Below are 16,426 nucleotides of genomic sequence, written 5' to 3'. Positions count from 1 at the left end.
TCAACTATGTCAAAAAAAATTCAACGCTTTGTCTATGAAATTATTGTTGAAATATTTTTCAATTTAGTTTCCTTTTTAAAGTGGTACCCAACATCTTGGCTATAATTAATTTGGCTCGTTTACTTTTCATAAGTAAAGGCAACAGTAGTGTACCGCTGTTCGAAACTCATAAATCGATAGAAAAAAAAACAAATCCGGGTTACAAACTAAAACCGAGGGACACGCATTAAATATAAGAGAAGAACAACGACAAAACATTAAAATGTAACACACACAGAAGTGAACTACGCATTAAAAAAAAATCCGCTGAAAATAACAAATATCACATCAAAACTTAATACATAAATTTAGGATAGAAAAATACCGTCCCACGTCTTATTGTAAAGTGAATTCACACTCAAATATAAAAGGAAACAAACGACACAACGTTAAAATGTAACACACACTGAAACGAACTATAATATACCAATGGCCATATTTCTGACTTGGTACAGGACATTTTTTAAAGAAAATAATGGTGGGTTGAACCTTGTTTTGTGGCATGCCCAACCTCACGCTTTATTGGCAATGTTAGATATAACACCAAAATGACAATACAACATAAAAAGACTACAATACAAATAAATACGAGAACATATTGGACAAAGAAAGCACAAGATTTAAAATTTAATCAGGAGTCCACACAAACTTACTTGTGACGCCCAGAAACAAAAATTCGAAAGTCAAAACAAGTACAAAGTTAAACAGCAAAAGTTTAAAAAAAAAAGCTGATCCAAATACAGCAGGGTTTTCTGCTTCGGATACGAACATTCTTATTATTAAGAATGATTTCTATTTAACAGTAAATTTTATAATATGACTATATAAACGATATATATATATATATGATAAAACTGAAGCATTAACTTATAACAGAAAAAAACCCCAAAAAAACATCGGATACATTACATAAACCAACACAAAAAATATACACACCCGAGTTAGTCTCATGGTCTCAACACAAAAAATGACGTCACTTTGAATTTCTATAACAGCACACAAAAAATGACGTCATATTTGAATGACTAAAACTATTTATCAAAAATAAGATAAAATTGGGATTGATTTAAGATTATTTTTGTACTAAACACTGATATTATATTTAATAACAATGAAAATCGCAACACTTACTTATATCAAACTGAGGTAGCAATTAGACAATTAACTATATTCTATGTCCGGTATTCTGAATTAGACTGCAAACGTAATACATCGTATAAATTACGTTGAACACAATCAAATCTAATAAATGTAGGCGATAATTAATTTTCTTTACCATTACACATGGATATAACAGAAAAGACGTCAAGACATTTGATAAAATCCGATGAGAATTACAAATACAACATTAAACTAAATACAAGAATTTGGGATAGAAAAGTACCGTAACACGTCTTATAGCAATGTGAATTCACACTAAGCAAAACAGTCACAATCGGGAATAAGTCACGTTCGGTAATTAGACGATTAGACGACGTTATAACAAACCACAATCTAACTTGTGGTAAAAATGTCTTTAGTTAGTTTGGACAAACACACATCTAATGGATCGACCAATTCGTGATGGTGATAATTTGTACTCCTCATAACTTTGTTGGGGCAGTTTCAGCGTAAGGAGCACAATCCTGTATTTAAAGTCCGTATAGTGTGAACAAGCACGAGAATAACGTAGCAACAGAGATATCTAAACACCGTACGAAGGAGCAGAGGGTATGTTACTGCTGAGAAATGGGAAATTGATAATAGGGAAGTTGAAATCGTCCTGTTTACCATTGATTTTCTTGTGAAGTCGTCCATCTGCGTCAATACTGAGGAAAAGATCAAGATATGAATCAGTCCTTCTAGTATCAGTAGTATCCTTAATTTCAAGTTCACTGGGATATATGTATATAAGTATTGGCTGAAATATGGGTTATTCAACGATAGAATATCATCAATATATCGGAAAGTAAAATAAAAGAATTTCGCAAAGTGCTTTTTCTTTTTGTCTTTTAGCAGGTTCTGAATGAATGAATTCTGCTTCATACTTCATACGAATACAAAAACAAATCCGCCAGTAGGGGTGCACAATAAGTACCCATTGGAATACCTACTGTCTTTTGAAATATAAATCCTCCAAATTCAACAAATATATTGTCGATCAAGTCCAGCATTTTGATAATATCATCTCCAGTATATTTTCTGGTAGATTCAGTGTTATTCTTCCCAAAATATGAATTATTGTAATCCAATAAACTTTGTCAAAATATTTACTTTGACCCTTTGACAAAAATAGAAAAATTTCATTGGACATAATAGCAGTTTTGCAAACACTAGTTTTGATCATTGCGAAGCTTAATATTTCCTTAACAATACAACATGATTGAAACGTTTAACTGATTTTACAGAGTAATCTCCCTGTAGTGTTAGGTACCGCCACCTTAAAAACCATACGAACTCCTTTTACGGCTAAAACTGTACCACTTTTACTATGAAGTTTTGAAAAAAATCTTATCCTAGAATTGAAAGTTCATTTGCACCACAATTTTTTTCAAAGGTCAAAATATAGGGCCGTGCGGCATATTTTCAACGTTTATATTCCCTGAACTTCTCAGAGTTTAAACTTACACTAATTGTCTTAACTATCCCTTCCTCGAATGAAAGGTTACCACATATGTCAATGTAAACAATATGCACGTGTTTATTTACTGGTAACATTCCCAAGTTCTGTCTCTGCGATATGGAACACAGAGAGCATAACTGGGAACCAGTATGTAAACAAAATTAATTTTCTACGAATATTCAATTTCTCACCAAAAGAGGCGTGTTTTCAGGAACAGAAGTGCAACCTTAAGGTCATAACTTAGTGTATTCAAAGGTACTAACAGCTACTAAGTTGTTCAAAGCCAAAAACAACTAACATTTTTTTCATATAATTTCTGTTTTGGTTGCACACCCAATTTTGTCATTTTAACGGAACTAAAATCAACTAGCATACACGTGGGGGGCTTATCTTACTAAAAAACTATGTTTAATATACCTTTTTTCCCAGAAAAATGTCTGTATCAAGTCAGGAATATGTCAATTGTTTTTCACTTGTTTGATTGGTTGATGAATTTTGATTTTGTCACATTTTATGAACTTTTACATAATTGAACTTGCCTTGGACTTTGGTATCTTTATGTTATAATTTTGCATCAGGTTTTTGGAATATATGAAATGTTAGGTTAAGGTCAATTAGACAGCTATCAAGGGCAAAATATAAAAGCAAAACAACTATACATATATATATTGCATGTAAAGTTGATAGTAGATATAACCATTACTAGATGTATCAAAAAACAAAATGATTCAACTTCAAGAGGAGCATTATGTTTTCTGGACTGTGCGTCCGTTCGTCTGTCTATCTGTTCGTTTGTTCGTCTGTCCGTTCGTTCTTCTGTCCGTTCGTTCCTCCGTCTATCCCGCTTCAGATTAAAGTTTTTGGTCAAGGTAGTTTTTGATGAAGCTGAAGTCCAACCAACTTGAAACTTAGTACACATGCTCCTTATGATGTGATCTATGTAATTCTAATGCAAAATTAGATTTTTTACCCAATATCCATTGAACATTGGAAATGATAGTGCGAGTGGGGCATCCGTGTACTTTGGACACATTCTTCTTTTTAATGTAATGAAGCAACCATGAACGAAGTCATGACTTGGAAAATTTGCATGTAAATGGTCATGCGATTAAGTCATATAACAGTAAAAAAGGAAATGCAACAGATTTTGGAAAATTTGGTATTCATTAAGCATATTTTATCAAAAACAAATTGCTTGAATATCGTATTTTAAGAAATAGAATTACTTAAAAGTTTTTTTAATATATATAGGTGCAAATTTGCCTAAACAACGTTGTAATAATAATTTTCAAATCCTCAATTTTCTTCGTTTATGAATTGTTCAATGAACTTGAGATTGTCAAAGTAAAAACAGTCTTAACCTTTATATTTATTATTTAGAAAGATGTTGTTCCCCCTTCAAAGTAATCCGTGACCATTTTAATCCCTGTTGATTGAAATTAGAAAAAGTTTTTTTCTCTTTTACGTTGCCTTTGGGGTTAAAAAAGCTATAGATCAGATCAAGCAAGGTTTATTCTGTCTGTGTTAAACCACTTACTTGACCAGATCTACAGGAATTGAAAACACTTGATTTAATGGAATATATAAATAGATATTGTGTCTATGCTAGATATCTGTTTGATTATATATAATGATAACTTATTGGAGTTTGTAAAAACAAAACTGCATAAGTCATCGGATACAGAAAAAAGAATAAAATTCAATGCAGAAAAAAGAAAGGATATGTGTGCTTTTTAGCTATTTAGCGTATTATTCTTGTCATGTCATTTTTATTAATGTGCTTTGTATATAGATCGTTTTGTGTTTTTGATACATATGACGTGACTCTTTCAATATATGATAATCAGAGTATCGTCAAACACACATACACAAACTTATAAACGACGATGAATGTAAAGCACTGAAGCAGAAATAGAAATGTTATGATGTAAAGAAAAGTCTAAACCCATAATGTAAATTCTTGTTGCCTAGCATAAATCACCACTCCAGTTCAATTTACACGAATTAATATCTTGGTCATTTGCCAAAATCTGGGTGTTGTATCAGCATATTTATTCCTTATTTATGGTTAAGATTGCATTTAATATAACTGCTGAAGAAATTTTGTTATTCTATAATGTTAGCAGAGTACAAGTCGAATGGCTGCATGCAATGTTTTTGTCTGACAAAACTGTTTAATTACTAACACTCATTGTAAATTACTCAAACGTTTCTGTCTGAACTAAATGAATGACTTCTATAACTAACAATGTCACTTTTATGCCGTATTTATCTACTGTTTATTAACGTCATTGACTATAGTTCTATTTAAATTTCAGCTCATGCTAATCACAAGAGGTTTACAAAAAAAACACCATTTTATATTTTAATCAATTTCTATTGCCACAGACATCTAAGTTATGGCATCGTCCTATCATTGTAACACACAAGAAAACTATGTGTTTAATAATCAGACGACTCAAGAGAATATAGCATACTGCGGAGGATATCGAATTAAGTTTTCATATTGACTCGATCATGGTTGCTTTAATGGCAGTCAAGATAATGACTGGCAAATTATTACTGACAAAGGAACACAGAACTGTATTAATTACTTTTATGAATAACAATCAACAGTGATAATTGGCTTTACAAGATAAAACATGAGTCTACAAACCTTATAGGGGTAAATTCAGTGAAAAATCTCTCATTGACTTTAATGCTTATCTATGTGTGGAAATAAATTTATACCTGATTTACCTTTAGAAATTAAAATCTTTCATATATCATTCATGAAAGTACAAAAGTAGCCCTATCTTTTGCAACAATAAAAACATAGGGTCATGCGGCATTTTTGGGCATTCACATGACCTTGTTTACAAACAATGTAGATTCGCATATTCCTATACTGACCCCCATTACTTTTTAACCCTGAAGGGAACAAATTAGTTCATTCAGCATATATTTTTTATTTTTTTTAACTCTAGTTTTGATCATTCTACCAAAAAATATTTATTACAAATAATATCTGCCAACAAGAAGGGCATATTACTTCAGTGTTATACAGAAAGCTCTCCCCGAAATAGGCGGTCCCTGATGACGTACTAAATTTACCCCTATGCATAAACAGTAATATACCGCTGTTCACATTACAGCGAGACAGTACTGGAGATAACAATTTGAAATCATGATGGCGTAATAATATACAATTAGAAATGTACGAATAATAAAATTAACGGTACCAATTTTCTTGCACCAGATGCGCATTTCGACAATACATGTCTCTTCAGTGATGCTCGTGTCCAAAATATTTGAAATCCAAAGCTTATATAAAAGATGAAGAGCTATAATCCAAAAGGTCCAAAATGTATCGCCAAATCCGTGAAAGGAATCAGAGCTTTGCATGAGGGAGATACATTCCTTAATTTATGATAATTCCTATGTTCTTATTACGTGGCTCTGTACTTTAAAAGATCCCGTCAGTATTATTTTGGTCTATTATATGTCATTATGATATATTTTTATTATGAATTACTATTTGCGTTGAACCACAAACGTCAAAATCATTCAATCGCGTAGTGGAATTAACTATTTTTGGATTCTCATAAATTCTACCTATAACTTTTGGACTAGTTTAAATCTCGGTCTATTTCTGTAATTTGTTCTTACATACTTTTGATTTTTTAACTCTGTATGCTTCCATTGCCTATGTAAATTTTAAAACTGTTTGTATGCACATTGAACGACAAATTTATGTGACGTATACAACTTTTATGACGTCAGACACTCAAGTCAATCCATGTGTTTGTAGATAGATGTTTTTGTGTTCTGTTAAATTGTCCCTTTTAAAATTGTTATGCGATGATGACTGATGTACCAATATTTTGACTATTTTATTAATTGTGACTGTTTATTTGACGCATCATGTAAATATAACGGAATTTTATGAGACTGTTATTAAAGAGAGAGGGTTAGCGCTATAGAACCAGGTTTAATCCACCATTTTCTACATTTGAAAATGCCTGTACCAAGTCAGGAATATGACAGTGCTTGTCTATTCGTTTTTGATGCGTTTGTTATTTGATTTTGCCATGTGATTATGGACTTTCCGTATTGATTTTCCTCTGAGTTCAGTGTTTTTGTGATTTTACTTTTTTCTTATATTTTGTAACAGCAAATTCTAATAACACAATCCAATCTGTATTTTCCGAAGTACTGGCTACTGGGCTGGTGATACCCTCGGGAACTAATAGTCCATCAGCAGAGGCATCACTTAAAGCCAAATATTTGAAATCCGAGGATAAATAAGTACGGAGACCATTGAAGAGCTGTATGAAAATAATACCAAAAATAAATAGCCAAATTCGTCTTAAGTCAACTTTGCTTAAGGGAGTTGAAACCTCAGTTTCTTAAAAATTTCAAAATTTATAAACGGACAAATTAAGAAAAGATGGTTAAATCATGTCAGAACCGAAGTATTGACTACTGCGCTGTTATACCCTCAAGGACTAATAGTTAACCAGCAGAGGTATCGACTCAGTAATGTACAAAAAATGGAAACAACACGTTTAATAATGTCATACGCTTTTCTGAATTTAGCTGCATCAGGAATTACCTTCAAATTTATTGATCATGTCATGTCACTCAAAAACATACATTGAATGCCTTTATCTCATATATCCCTATGCACTTGAGAGTAAAAAACTACGATCTACTTAACCTCTTAACATTTCTCTCAGTTAATGATCTTTAAAGTAGAATCAGTGACAAACTCAACGATTTTCAATTGTCAACTTTCCATTTCCAATCATTAACATATTATTTACATCCCAGCTCCTTTGTTTTAACAGGGGTGATCTGAGCCGGATCAACCCAGTTTGAGTTTCTTTGTTATGCATGCTTTCCATTGTTCTGAAACATTTTGGCGGGAATGTCAAATCCACTATAAAACTTATAATTAATTATAAAGAAAAGACTATCTATCAAAATTCACGTAGAAAAAAATCCAGTGTATATGCTGTGATTCGAACTCAAGACCTTTAGCATATCAAGACACGAAGCATACCACTTCACCAGGATGACTGGATATGAAATGTCAGTAATTTAACATACTTAAAGATCTTTTTATAAATGAGACGAGTTGGCAGACCTTTATTTAGGGGGGGGGGGGGGGGGGGGGGTTAAACCTTTTTCGTTAAGAGGTGAGTTGTCAGACTGATTTTTCAATTTGATTTTACACTTTTTCAAAAGTGGGGCGAGTCGGTAAACAAGAATGGGCGATTGTTTTATAAAGTGGCTATATAAAGTGGGCCGATTGGCAAGTGGGACGAGTTGACATTGCATGATATCTACTGATCGTGTTCGGGGGTCATAAAGGGTAAACATCATATACTAATATATTAAGTATATTATAATTGTTGTGTGGCTTTCTAAACTAGATTTTATAAATTGTAAATGGTTTCTCGTCTAATCTAAAACAGCTAGAATGTAAAAAAGTTATCCAACTCAGACTTGGTGTGTCAGTATTAGATAACCCTCTGGCCTCCGGCTATTGTTAAAATATTCACACTTTACATACTTCATAATTGGTTGGCAGGAATTTGCACCTTAACAAAACTGTCTCAACAGAGTTATACCAAAGAATGACTGATGTCGCGATAACATAAATGTAACGCTCACTATCATAAATGTATCGATACATACGATTTGGCTTTACATTAATCTACTAACAAAAAATTGAGAATGAAAGTATAAATATGTCAAAGAGACAAAAACTCAACTAAAGAGCAGACAACAGTCGAGAGCCACCCATGGGTCTTCAACGCAGCAAGAAAATCCTGCGCCCGAAGGTGGTCCTCAGCTTGCCCCTACATAACAGTGTACACTAGTTCAATGAGACAACAAGTTTTCGCTGTTTGCGATTATTTGATACTAGAATAGTAGTCTAATCTATAAGCTTATCAATTGTGTGTGATTCCCGACTATGATATTCAACAATGTATGCATTTTCATGGTTCGTGATGCATGTAAAGAACTGACTGTTAACCTGTTGACATACCCGATTTTTGTTTTAACAGTTGATGCGATTCCCTCAGTGTTTGTTAGTTGTCTTCTATATCTATTTAGGATATTGGAACATCAGTTTTGCCCTGCGTTAAACACCGAATGGTATGTGTTTTTTATTAATGAATTAGTATATAAAGTATAAGTATAGAAAGGCCCATGGTCAAGTAACAATGATGTACAAAATGGAAACATTGAAACATATATAACAGACAGATAGAAGGAAACACTGAGATAAAGATTCTGACTCCGAGCAAGCATAATGAGTATTTCGTATTAGGAGAGTTCATAAATCGGGACACTGAAGGACCAGCAGAGTATATAAACACGCCATTAATCTATCGAACCAATATATAGTGCACACCTTCGTCAGACAACAAAATCCAAAAGAATTTCAAACCTGTAATAATGGATTAAACAAATCGCTTATCAAAAATCAACTGAAAATTTAAATTGTATCATCAAGGAGACTCGAAACAACAAGTTTAGGAAACATAAAACGGAGCAATAAGCTGAAAGAATATTAACAGAAGATTCTAAACAGACTAAATTCAACTTTGTTTGAAGGAGTTGAAAATGATCTTTACCAGAATTTCATAATTTGATTAACTGAAAATTACAGAAAATGTATCATTTAGATGATACGCAGTACTTAACTAGCATACACATGTTATAGATTTTTGGAAAATTAACAGTAAACTATTGAATCAGAAAATGCAGGAATGTTTGTATAACAATCGAGATATTCATTTTATCAATACACAAGCTAAAACATAACTTTGTTTTATTCCAACATAAAAATTAAAAATAACCTCATGAGGTTCATAACCAAAAATATACGCTATATGCACATTAAACCTTATCATTTTAAACATAAAACATATGAAATAATTGTGTGAACTCTCACGGGAGTAATACTTTTCTTTAAGGAAGATTTTTTCAGACTTTGTATATCAATTATAAAAAGACCAACGAACAAATAAAATCTATTTTAATGTTTCAAATAATAAAACGTCACAACGGTCTACTTATTGAACACAGCTGTAATATTTCATATTTAATCAACAATATTATATTTAAGTTAACATGCTCATAAACTTAAGACAAGAACTATCAATAAGCGTTATTTAAGTAACATCATCTGACATCAGACTCAGACTTCTCTTGAATTGAAATTTAAATGTGCGTATTGTTATGCGTTTACTTTGTTATTCTTGTATTATTTTAATTTTAGTTTCTTATGTACAATTTTGAAATTAGTATGACGTTCATTATTACTGGGCTAGTATATATTTGTTTAGGGGCCAGCTGAAGGACGGCTCCGGGTACGTGAATTTCTTGTTACATTGAAGACCTGTTGGTGACCTTCTGCTGTTGGTTTTGCCTGGTTGGGTTGTTGTCTCTTTGACACATTCCACATTTCAATTCTCAATTTTATTATATTAACATCGGTAAGCCGAAATACCATTTTGAAGATTTATTTGTTTAATATTAGACTCGTAGTTGTATATTTTTCTAATTACAGCAAAGCGAGAAGCGGTATGCATTTACAGAAGTGGCAGTTAAAGGTTAAGTATTAAATCTAGACAAGAAATGCAGTATGCATCGAAATAAAAATGATCCGTGGTACAATCAACTTTAATTGTTCAATTCGGTCATATATATATGTAAATTAACCATACAGACCCTAGATGGTCATTCTAATTGTTTAACAAAAATATAATATTGTCTTGCCTTTTTTTTTTATGATTCGTCGTAATTATTTTTGTTGCACGAGGTCTTGTATCATGGCAAATATAACTTGTATTAACTGTGAATTTATTTTGATAATGTCAACAAACATTTTTCTAATCTTTGAATATATCATATTTTTGAAAATTCTTGAACGCATGTCGCAATATTTTAATTGCTTTACTCTTTGACGAAGACCAAATCAATGTTATAACAACTTTCTTTCACCTTTCCAAGATGGCGTTGGTCGGGTGTTTTCAAATAAGATGATAATAACACTTGCCGAAGTTTTTTTAAATACTGCATGCAATTTATCTTTATCAAACCTTGCTGAAGATGTGTATCAATTGACCTGGAAGACGTCTCGATGGTGAACTGTAAGCCACCAAAGTATCAGTTGGTGATTTCTACTTCAGAAAATGCCTGTACTTAAATAGGAATATGACTTTCCGTCTTCAGTTTTGTGATTTTATTTTTGGTACTGACATGATTTATAAGACAATTTTCTAAAGATTCTGTTAATAATTTGAGAAATTCAGAGAACAACAAATATGTAGGAATCAAAGTACCAACTAAGCAGCATGAAAAAAGAACAGAGGGAACTTAGCAAGGCTTAATGAATGATCATAATTGAAATAACTCAAATATCAACATCAGCTATCGGAAGATTGTCAGTGCTGACAGAATGGATATTCCTAAAATAAATGCCCAACAAGATGACAAATGTCATCATTGATTGTGAAGCTATCATTTGATTTATTTCAACATGCTGAATGCTCGTTTTATGAAAGTAATTAGCTTAAATTGTATCCTTTACTTCAAAGGAGATGTCACCAGGAAAACCTTTCACTTCAATTAAGTTGACAGATCGGATATTTAAGCAAAAGCCCGGAAATATTGTTACCGATGCAAACTAGTAAATGAAGACAATCTCGTTATTAGATGCTGGTTGTCGTAAATTAACAACTTTTGAGAGATAGGAAATTTTACGATGTTGTTATACTTTGTGTTTAATTTGATACTAATATGAAAAAAAAATCTAGTGAAGTACTCAGACGTGTTTAAGTAGTATAATATTATTTTATCAAATATAAAGGAAACCTCTATTATTCTGTTATACTGCAAATTGACACACATAATAGAATAGGAGTAACAAGAAGACATGTAGTTACAATAGCAACTTAAGAAATATCATTACCAAACCATTGTGATATTGTTATTTAGTAACCAATATAATTACTTTAGTTTAAACAAAGAAGCATAATCAACTAGTCACGTAAAGAACTTCATTTTAGTTAAATGTTTAACTAATAAATGTTAAACTACAGAGTTAGATTCCCAAATATATTCTCTGCAGGAACCAGGTCTATATTGAACTTTGTTGTCATTGCTGTTCCTGTCATTTCCTGCATTTGGTACACGAGAATCAGAAAAAGAGTTATATCTGTGTACGCGTTTTATTGCGTGCATTCTTTTAAAGGAAAATGACTATGACATCAATATTTGGATGGTAAACATATAAGTTTTTGCTCATACACAAATTCACGTAAAAAGGTTAAACGAAGTTTCCAAATGTAAATATAAGCTTTTTGAGACACAAGAACCAAAAAAAAAACTATACAATAGATTGGTTTTGTATAAGGCGTGGAAGAAGAAAACGTAATTTAAAGGATTTCTATAATTCCAACAATAAAATAAGTGGAATCTCAATACTATTACAACAAAAATAAACAGTAATTACAATTATGTCAATATTTTTCTTCTGGAAGAAATTGATTAGAACTTTGTATAAACTCTGACAAGAAAAATACAATAACAGTAATTATAGCTTCAACATATTAAATAGCAATAATTTTTGCTGCATGTGTGAGACTAAATTGTTAAAAAAAAAAGGAAACAAGATATCCGTTTAGGTTAATTAAAACTTCAATTATGCAAAAGAGTGGCGAAAAATAACAGACGGGCATTTAAAATCATGAGTCAAAAAATATACACCCATGATAATGGCAATATAGAGGAAAATTAAATATCCATGTTATCACAAAGAGTAACGGAATCAGTAACTAAGGGTAATTTATAAACCATCCGAGAGTTTCCGATAAATGAACCGGTAGATAAACTTGTCTGTATACATCAAGAAAAACTAAAGGCTTTTTGTATCAATGTTGAAGAAACAAGAGTACATAAAATGGATTTTTTTATGAGGCAAAATCGAATAAAAACCTAGAAAATACCCATGGCTGATCAGACACTTTGAGTTTGATGAACATTTATATTGCATAATTGGCAATATATAAACCATGTGCAAAATGAATCCTGACAGATTTTCAATATAAAAAAAAACATGTTGAACTCTTGATCTAAAAAAGAACATCGATACAACATTTAACAATTAACCATATTACAATAAAACACGTTTGTAAAAAGCTCAAAAAGGCGATCATCGTATGCAAGTCGAATGATCTCGTAACATAAAAAGACGGAATCAAACATAGAAAATATCAACGGTTTTATTTGTTATCTCATAAAAATAAGTAAAAATATAAAAAAATAATATACTCTTCATTTATGTTGTGCATTTAATCGAACAATGTGTGGTATAAGAAGGAAAGGTGTAGAACGTGCAGAAATAAGCCGTGCAATATATTTATATTTTCAATGAAATAACTATACTTTACAAAAAGTTGATAATGGTAGGTTTTTATTTGACCTATTTTCATGAATTCCCAAACAAGCGAGCATAAAGATTCAAACATTTGAATAAAATTTTATATCCGTGTGATTTTCAATGATTATCAATCTAATGAATATCCCCTGACTTTTACCGTCATTAATTCCAAATTTAGACAAGCCAGGAAATCCTGTTCCAATTATTGTAGAATAAAAAGTGACAATTGTTTGTCATGAATCATTTTAATGTGAGATAGGATATAAAGAAGGTTCTTGAAAGGGCTTTACATGCATACCCTTTTGCCTGTAGAGATAGAAAAGATTTTGCAAATACAGTATACGAAGTCTTAACTTAAATCTGTAAAGCTTATTTCAATCCTCCGTGTATAACAAAAAAACACCAATCAACATTCATTTACTGATACGTTAAGCTGTAAATATATCAATGTATTTATAAAGATATTAATACTATTGTTGATTATTGAATCATAGACGGGATACTGCTATATACCAGTACATGGAGGAGCGCAAACAAAAAGCAAAAATACTGAAATATTAGGGGGATAACATAAGAAAAATTATACTTTCTTTTCACTGACAAGTCAACCTGCTAATCTCCGAAATGAGGACCCATCAGAAATATTCTCCAGTTAAAAAACAAATCTAATCAAATTTTGTAAATCATTTTTTCTGACAAATTACAATTCGATTCCTTTAAATTAGTTACATTTCCATTTGGATCTACCTTATTCATTACAGAAATACATAATGTCAGAAATTTAACGTTTTTAAATCCGAAAAACTCGTTGAGCGGACAATAGGCGCTAATTCAAGTGTTATGTCTGGTCCTTAAAAGAAAAAAAAACGGTTTACTGTCGGAATCAATATTAATGTTATATACTTCTCCTAGTAAACTGTCAAGCAGGATTTATGAAATCACTGAACAAAACATTCCAGAAGTGTATAGAGAGATGTCAGATTTTGTCCTATATATTAAAAATACGCATCGTGTACTTCTCTAAAGAATTTCAAATCAAATTAATATATCGACATGATTGAATAGTAAAAAAAATGGATCTGGATATAGTATAGGAACTTACATATTATATATCTAGTCGTTAATAATTCCAACGCAATTATTATTATCAATTTGGACTTTACTTGAAATTTAAACAATTAAACAATTCAACAACTTACCTTGAAACCATGAATGTTCCCACTTTGTAACGTAAATGATGTCTAGTAATTGTAAGTTTAAAAGACTAATCAATTGCATTAAAGAATTCCGATTAAGATCCTGTGTAAGTCTAAGATTTAATTCCTCCAACTTGATACAATAAAGGCAATAAAACTCTTTATAGTAGGAGTTTAGAAGATCTGTATTCAAAGGATTCTGATCAATGCCTGTATTGATACAATAAGAAAAAAATCACCAATAAACCAATATGACGGCCCAGGGGTCTGTTCAATAGTGTACCCTACCCCATTAACACAAATTATTGACACTGTGTCTAATTAAGACTAATTTGTTCTTAAACAAATTGATCTTTCTGTTTTAACAAATAAGACATTCTTTTTACAAATTCTCAGTTTCTCCAATAAAGTATGTTGTGTGACAGATAACGAGTCATGTAAGTCGTTCAATAGATCACTGATGTGCTTACTAACAAAAACACTGTGACATACATAGAAGGATGAACGACACTGACAAACAATTAATTTGTGTTATATTTAATCAAAGTTCTCCTGCTTTGAGATAGGCAAATAGTTGCATAAATACAAACGAAACAGCAGTTGTCCTTTGGGATACACTTAGTATTAGTAATACAAAATGATGAATGACAAATGTGAAAAACTATACTGAAATTATCAGAGCCGAAATTTAACATTAAAGATAGAATGATCGTCCTATTAACTAGTTTTAGATAGTTGTCAAAAGATAATTTTAGGTGACATAATCTTAAATGGTGTTAAAATTGTTAATACTGTTAAGTATATTGCACAATTCCGTAATGTGTTACATCCAATAATATTATTCCTTGTAACTTATAGTTTCACGAACTAAACAATCTATTTATGAGATTATAGTTAATTATTAACCAACTTACTACAATATGTATAGAAATGCCCATGCTTTATAAAAGGAAAATTTCGACATCTGGTCATTATGAACGGAGAAATTGCTACAGCCAGTCATTACGAAATCTCAGTCAAGCATTACGACATCACACCCGTGCATTACGAAATCACAGTCATGCATTATGAACAGATGTAACGGGACATCGATTAAATCAAAATGTGGTTTATTTCTTTAAATAAGTGTGACATTTTTTTAATTTAAAAAAAACCAACTTAATATCATAAAAACAAGTTTAAATGATGTTCATTGACATTGTTTTGTAACGAATTGAAACGGAAATATTTCACAGCCTTTTACGAGTACGACTTTCGGTTATTATCACTGTTTCATTTCCGTTGTTCAATCCTCAGAATGCAAGATTTAGAATAGTTAAACTATCTGATTTATTCTTCCCAGCTACTTTTTATTTGCTACATGAAATGAATTTCAATAGCATAAAATTAAGTACTTGGATGAGAAATCAGAAATTACACCTGACAGTCACAATGTTGACCAAAATTCCATACGAAATTGAATGCGAAACTTGTTGAATTTCAGCTATGAAATTTCTGTATCTTCTTCACGGTAAGTTTCTTACTCTTTGTTTGATCGAGGAATTAAAACCATTTAATAAAAATGTTATGAAACGGGCTTTTCTGTATTGGTCTTGTTGTAGTTTGTGGATAGCTGTATAATTTTGGATCCGATATCGAAGACTGTTCTTGAATGAAGTTGCCTTTAATTTATAGTTGGTTAATACAAGTATCAATATATGGACTTTTTCATATTGACCCTTGATTAACATGCCCTTGATATTAATAATGGCCTCGGACAGTTGTTATGGCTCTCGGCGTTACCTCAGGGCCATTACAACCATGCTTGGCCATTATTAACACCTCGGGCATGTAACAGGGCCAATATGAAAAAGTCCATACATTAATACTATAATACTCCAATCTCGAAGTCTATAATCTTAACACCCTCTGCTTGACATACAACCAAACCCATAAAAGTTAAAAACTAAAGTTCATCGTACCGCCTTCAACAGGTAGCAAAACTCAAACGGCCTAGTCAGCTACGAACCCTCCGAAATGACTTTAAAAATGATTCGAAGAATAAAACTCACAGGCTAATGTATTTTATTTATGCATTTTGTCTTTAAATATTATATAAACATACCTAAATTTTCAGTATATAGTCTTTTTCTAAGGTTAAAAATGTTA

The sequence above is a fragment of the Mytilus trossulus genome, chromosome 10, assembly GCF_036588685.1.
Source record: "Mytilus trossulus isolate FHL-02 chromosome 10, PNRI_Mtr1.1.1.hap1, whole genome shotgun sequence".
Taxonomy (NCBI): domain Eukaryota; kingdom Metazoa; phylum Mollusca; class Bivalvia; order Mytilida; family Mytilidae; genus Mytilus; species Mytilus trossulus.
This window is presented reverse-complemented; position numbering follows the sequence as displayed.